The 6,000-nt window shown below is 42.4% G+C and overlaps 1 protein-coding gene across 1 annotated transcript in view; it reads left to right on the top strand.

Annotated features, from left to right (window-relative positions):
• Positions 1 to 5,752: 5,752 nt before the first annotated feature.
• The window catches only part of gabra1 (gamma-aminobutyric acid type A receptor subunit alpha1), a 34,089-nt gene continuing 33,841 nt past the window's right edge, over positions 5,753 to 6,000 (top strand). The window contains exon 1 of the mRNA XM_088440316.1: positions 5,753 to 5,892. The gene's annotated coding sequence lies outside the window, so the exon portion shown is untranslated. The remainder of the gene's footprint in view (positions 5,893 to 6,000) is intronic.

Raw genomic sequence — 6,000 nt, 5'->3', positions numbered from 1 at the left:
TTGGAGCACCTCTCGCCTCATTCCCTCTCACTGTCACACTCTGGCTTTATTTTCAGATCAGTAAGATGTTTGAGAGGAACTGTCATGGTGTATAATTGCCGTAGTTAATGATGCTACACTGCAATCTCTCTCACAGGGAAGAGACTTTATGATCCATTAATGTCAGCGCTCTTAGCAGACAAAGAGAGGACCGTATGGGAAAAGCAGATGCATTGCAGAGGAGTTGAGTCATTCTGAAAGTGTCAGATGAGGCGCAATTATAATATTCACTTGATCTTAGAGTGATGCGTTCGGATCAAATGACAAATGGGATTTGATGTGTTTACGTGGGCTGCAAATTGATTCATGAAATCCGATATGAGAATAAGTTTCGGCGTCAAAACGGTAGCGGGAGTGATTTTACTCCATCATATGTGGAAAAGCTGGGTCACGAAATTGAAGCGTCCTGATAGAGCAAGGGAAAGAGGAATGAATGTAAAAATCAAAGTTTGTCTTGAAGTATGCTGGCGTTACAATCTCAAAGCGTGTCGGGAAAAAGCAAAGAAGAAAGACAAAGAAAAAATACGGTGCCACGCTAGCGAAAGTGAAGAGAACGACTCAGACGAAAGCATAGGAGATTAAAGAGCAAGTTTGTGCTGAGGAACCCTTGCATCATCTTCTCAAAGCTTTTTGGGAGAAGAAGGTGTGCTTGGATGCTACGGAGGAGGACAAGATTAAGGTTGAAAAGAAGACGAATCCGTTTGGTTTTATATAATATTTTTTGAAGAAATTGAGAAGAAGTTTGCAGGCGTTACAGGCTGAAACTGTCCTGGAAAAAAAGGACCATAAAAACAAGGAAGAGCTGTATATAATTTGGCAGCTATGCTGGTGCCACAGTCAGCCGTTGACTCTTTTAAGTTTGTCGCTAGCATATCTTAAGTCTCTTGAAAGACGACACCAAGAGCAAAGACGAAGAAGTTGTAGAAGGAGGCGAAGAAGTAGAAGAAGAAGTCAATGGGTTTGAGGCTGAGAAGGTTTTTTTTAGAAGTTTTTCTTGAGCCAAAGCAGGAGAAAAAAAAATAGGGCTCCGTATAAGAAAAAGAGGGCAAATGTTTCCTTCTTCTATGACATTGTTACAGATTCAAAGAATCTTGGAAGAAGACAAAGAAAAAAAGAACAAAGCGAAGGCGGCGTGCATGACTTGAATGTTAACTCGCATGTATGTTGGAGTCAATAGCTTGAAATGACTTCTCAAAAAAGCAAGCACAATGGAAGAACAAGACGTGCAAAGAAAAAGCAAGTGACAAACACGTCCAAAAGGCAGAACAAGAAAGAAACAAGAGGAATGCTTTTTGTGTAAATATTTGCAGGAAGAACCAACAAATTTGAAAAAAAATATCTCCAAAATGCACATTCCAAGAAGTTCTCTAAGGCAGTGCTTCTCAACTTCTCAAAAAAAAAATAATTACAGCACAGGTGTCAAACTCAAGGCCCGGGGGCCAAATCTGCCCCGTCGCATCATTTTAAGTGGCCCACAAAATGTTCATGTTCAAGTTGTCTTCAAATTTACAATTTGTTTTTGTTGTTAACAATAACCCTTTTCTGAAGAGTATTTAGTAGCCTTCGATGTCCAAACGTCTGAGTCACATGTGTCAAACGCAAGGCGTTTTATGTGGCCCGCGAAAGTAATTTCCAGGCGTATATTTCCAGGACCCGTGCTAAAATCCGTTCCAAAACTTTAACTTGTCGTCGTTGCTACAAAATGGCCCGCGACAAAAATGACTCCCAGCAATGTAGAGGATTCTCACCACGACTTCAGCAGAGATTTTTTTTGGTCGTTAATGCCCTTGTTTTCTACCTAACATCATCTGGTGATTCTGTAACATCTCCAGTGTTTGCGTGACATTTGTGAGATGAAGCGTCAAACGCACAACGAGGGCAATTGCAAGCGACGTGAAATAAAACAAATTGCGGCGGACGGTCCAAGTGTTTGAAGTGAAGCAACTAAGCGAGCGAACAGATGGTCAGCGGGATTTGAAAACTCGGGCCAACGTCAACTGTTGCATTGGTTGGCTGAAGATTATAATCACATGTTATGTAAACTGACGAGTGAGAGTGAGGAGAAGCCCGCCTGCGTCTGCGGTGACGTTTGTGCACGTCACAAACATTTCATAAAAATAATCAAACCTGGGATACAACTCGTTCTCTGCCATTGACGGCTGTAGACGTCAAAGATCTAGTTTCCTCGGGCTGGAAATAAATAAAAGTAAAATAGATAAAAAAAAAAAAACTATAAGAACGGACACATACAATATGCTGTATGACAGGATTAAATAAAAATGTATACTCTGCTAAGACTCTTTCAGTTTCTATGCAACGTCTTGGTTAAGCTTTAAAAGGCATGCTCATTCTATCCCATCAACACACCCACGCATACACTGAGGACCACAACCAAGCATGGCCTGGACAATTTATGAGGCTGGGTTACGGTATTGTAAATGATGTTTGCGTTAGAATACAATACAACACACAAGAGGGCGGCAAACTGATGACGTTCAAAGAGGCAATCTAAACCAGTGGTTCTCAAATGGGGGTACTTGAAGGAACTTCAGGGGGTGCTCCACATTTTAATTCAAACGAACAAACATGCGCAAATCATTTGAAAATAATGATTGAAATAATTGTTTTGTAATGGTTTGACCCACCGCTCGTTACCTGTCAAGTTAATGATTTCTTTTTGTGAACACATCTCTGCTACGATCCTATAAAAGGACACTTGGTGAATAATGTTCCTTTTGAAAACAGGTCTCACACTAAAAAAAAAGTCTGGAAAGCTTGAATTCTCTGCTTTGAGCTTGTAAACAAATGCCAAAAAATATGAAATATGATAATAAAAATAAAGTGAGAATGAAATTTACTTTTTTTAAATTTTGCGGTGTATTAAATGTAAAATTCATATTGCAATTTTTAACTGTAGTGCCATCTGCTGGATGGAGGATTATGCTGATGGGCCTTTCAGTTAGCATGACCCAGAATGTGTATCTAGGTAGCGAAAACAACTCCACAGATGATTTAATCGACTTGACAAAATGTAGATAAGCACTGGCTGAAATTCAGCCACCCCAAAAAGGACGACCTCAATTATCTCATCCTTCCCAGATCGAATCGATAAAAGGTGAAAAGATACGTTGCGGCAAGGTTGGGCAAGAAACTCCCAATGAGATCCTGTTATGGAGCTGATATTCTGACCATAGCGGCCAACCACTTCATCAAATTACTGGCCCAATTACAGCTACATTAAAGTATTACCTTGTTTTTTAATGGGGACTAATACCCCTGCGAAAAGTGAAATCCGCGAAGTAGTGAAATGGGCATCCTCATGAAACTCACACACTACTAGGGAGAGGCGGGAAGGAGCGGCAGGACAACAGTGGCCACCAGAGGGAGTGTTGTATATCTGTTATCTATGTTTCTTTTGTAATATATTGGAATTTCAAGTGCAAACTTATTATCATGTTTGGTCAGCTACAGGCTTCACATTATTTTGATTTGCGGGCAACGCTAAAATGAGCCCAACCGCGGCTCTCCGTGAGACTACAGCCAAAGGATGGAAACTGGAAGGGATAACAGTACAGTTACTATATAAGGTTTAATCATTTAGGATTTAAGTATGTGTACTGGAGGAGTTAGAAGAGTGCCCATGGCGTGTACATTTACGGTTAACTCATCTGTTTGGCATGCAGGGAACCTTCCCAGTGTGTCTCTCAGCAACATAGCTATTTTTTTTGAGGCACAAAGACCGTGAAAAATAAAGCCTAACATAGCAAGGGAACAAAGCAATGCCTTTTAAATATCACATACAGACTAAAATTGACTATGACCACACCCACACCAGAGCAGCTGCCCTCCCTTTCTCAGATGTATTATCACTGTATAGTTTGGAAAATTAACATCTGTTCTAAGCCGCCTCCGCCCATAATTCTGCCATGACTGGATTTACAACAGGTGAGAGACTCCGAGTCAGATCCAGTACGGAAAACAAACGGATGGATCGATATGTTTCAGACTATTGTACAGCAGAGCAAAGCAGCATTTTGCACAAGTGTGTTACTTAATAAAGCTAACCATGCGAGTCACTCACACATACGACACATGACACGAACCACTGAGCACACCGAAAAAACGCACACATTTCTATCTGCTCAGCCCTTACATGCCTCTTACATGCCTGCAGGCCGCCTTTTTTTTTTTTTCTCTCTCTTCCAACCTCTTTCCCACTTCATAAAAGTGACAGAAGGCTGGCTGCTGTATACAATTGAGCAATGTCAATTTTGTATGGAGCCCACTGTAAGATTGTCTGACACCAAACACATTATCAGCACATATACAGGGCGGCGTGATGGATGTGCAACGCACAGGCGAGAGTGCCCCTCATCCCCTTCCACTTATTCAGGCAAAAAAAAAAAAAAAAGGGAAAAAAAATCAAAAAGCCTGTTCAGCGGGAGTGATTATTTGCTCATAACCTGCACATCTCTCAAGCAAATTACAGCCATCAATCTCTTTCTGTTTAGTCCCCCTCTCTTCACTTCACTTCTTCATCACCTTGTCCAAATTGGAGGTGGGAGGGGCTGGTTCCCGCTGTCTCACAGTATTTAGAAGAATGTTGGTGGAAGGTCTTCAATAAGGGAGACAATGTCCCAATGTGTACCACTGTTTTTCTTGCCAATATTTGCATTTAACTCTTGTAGCATTATGTTAAAAAATAAGGAAATTCCTTTTATTTATTTTGTTATAATATCATAAAAGAAAGAATGGGGAAAAAACACTACGGAGCTGAATTTCCAGTGACTGGTTAAAACGTAAAAGTTCAAAATGCAATGATTCCGATATATTAAGAAAGAATTTCCCAATTTCTAATTTGTAATTTTTCAAATTTTTAATTCACTGACATGTTCTATTTTTTCTGTTATTACAGAAATCATCGTTTAAAAATAACATCCAATTATTTGCCCTCTCCACTGTTGCACGCTGTCACGCGCACAAACGCACGGGCACGTGTTGTACACGCTCCACAGCACGTGCACGCGCGCTCAGAGGCGAATCGAGTCACATGTAGATCAGATAGAGAAGACTGGGTCGGGAAGGGGGTGGGAGGGGGGCTAGTCAGTCACAGTAGAGATTTATACAGTAACGATTTGGTGCTCAATTATTATTATTATTATTATTATTATGAAGAACCATGGATGCGGGGGGGCGGCTGCCATGTCACTTCATAACTAATCATTCACACTCTACTTTAACCACGCGTGAAAAAAGGAGTGGGGGGGGGGGGGGGGGTGGCTGGAGCGCACGATGCAGTGCAGCCGATGCATACACGACTGACGTGCACCGCTCGTCCCCCGCCGGGATGCAAATAAACGGAAGGCAACGCGTGAGTCACTCAAGCACCCCCCGTTGCAAAGAAAATAAACACAATCATAATATTAACCATAATGTCATTGTTTTTATGCTCATGCGGCGCGCATTAGCGAGACGGGTGATGGTGGTGGTGGCATGCAGGACGGCGCATGTGTGCGTGGAAGTGTGTGTATGTGGCGTGGGGTGGGGGGTGGAAAATGTCTTCTGATTTGTAGTTTAACTTGACGACTACAAAAATTATAGGCTTGCTGGTTGGTCGACGATCCCGATTTTTGCTCCTCTCCCTCCCTTGCAGATGTACGCAGCTCGGCGCGCTCAGTGTGGAGTGGCGCGACTGCAGCGGCACATTCGCTCCCTCTCGCACTTGCTTTTCATCTCACTCTCTCCATATATTATTTTTTGGTGGGAGAGAGAGAGAGAGAGATTCGCGGAGGATTTAATTTTGATTACGAGGAGAAAGCAACCAGGGGCGGCTCGTCACGTCGGCGCAAGCTGGTGAGCCACTCCACTTTCATTTCAATTGCACTGGATGTTGTTTGGAGGGGGGGGGGGGGGGGGGGGGGGTGTCACCGGGAATTTTTAGAGGCGCGTGCATGCATGTCA

This window comes from Hippichthys cyanospilos, chromosome 18 (assembly GCF_059441005.1).
Source record: "Hippichthys cyanospilos isolate Australia breed blue-spotted pipefish chromosome 18, RoL_Hcya_1.0, whole genome shotgun sequence".
NCBI classification, from domain to species: Eukaryota; Metazoa; Chordata; class Actinopteri; order Syngnathiformes; family Syngnathidae; genus Hippichthys; species Hippichthys cyanospilos.
This window is presented reverse-complemented; position numbering and strand designations above follow the sequence as displayed.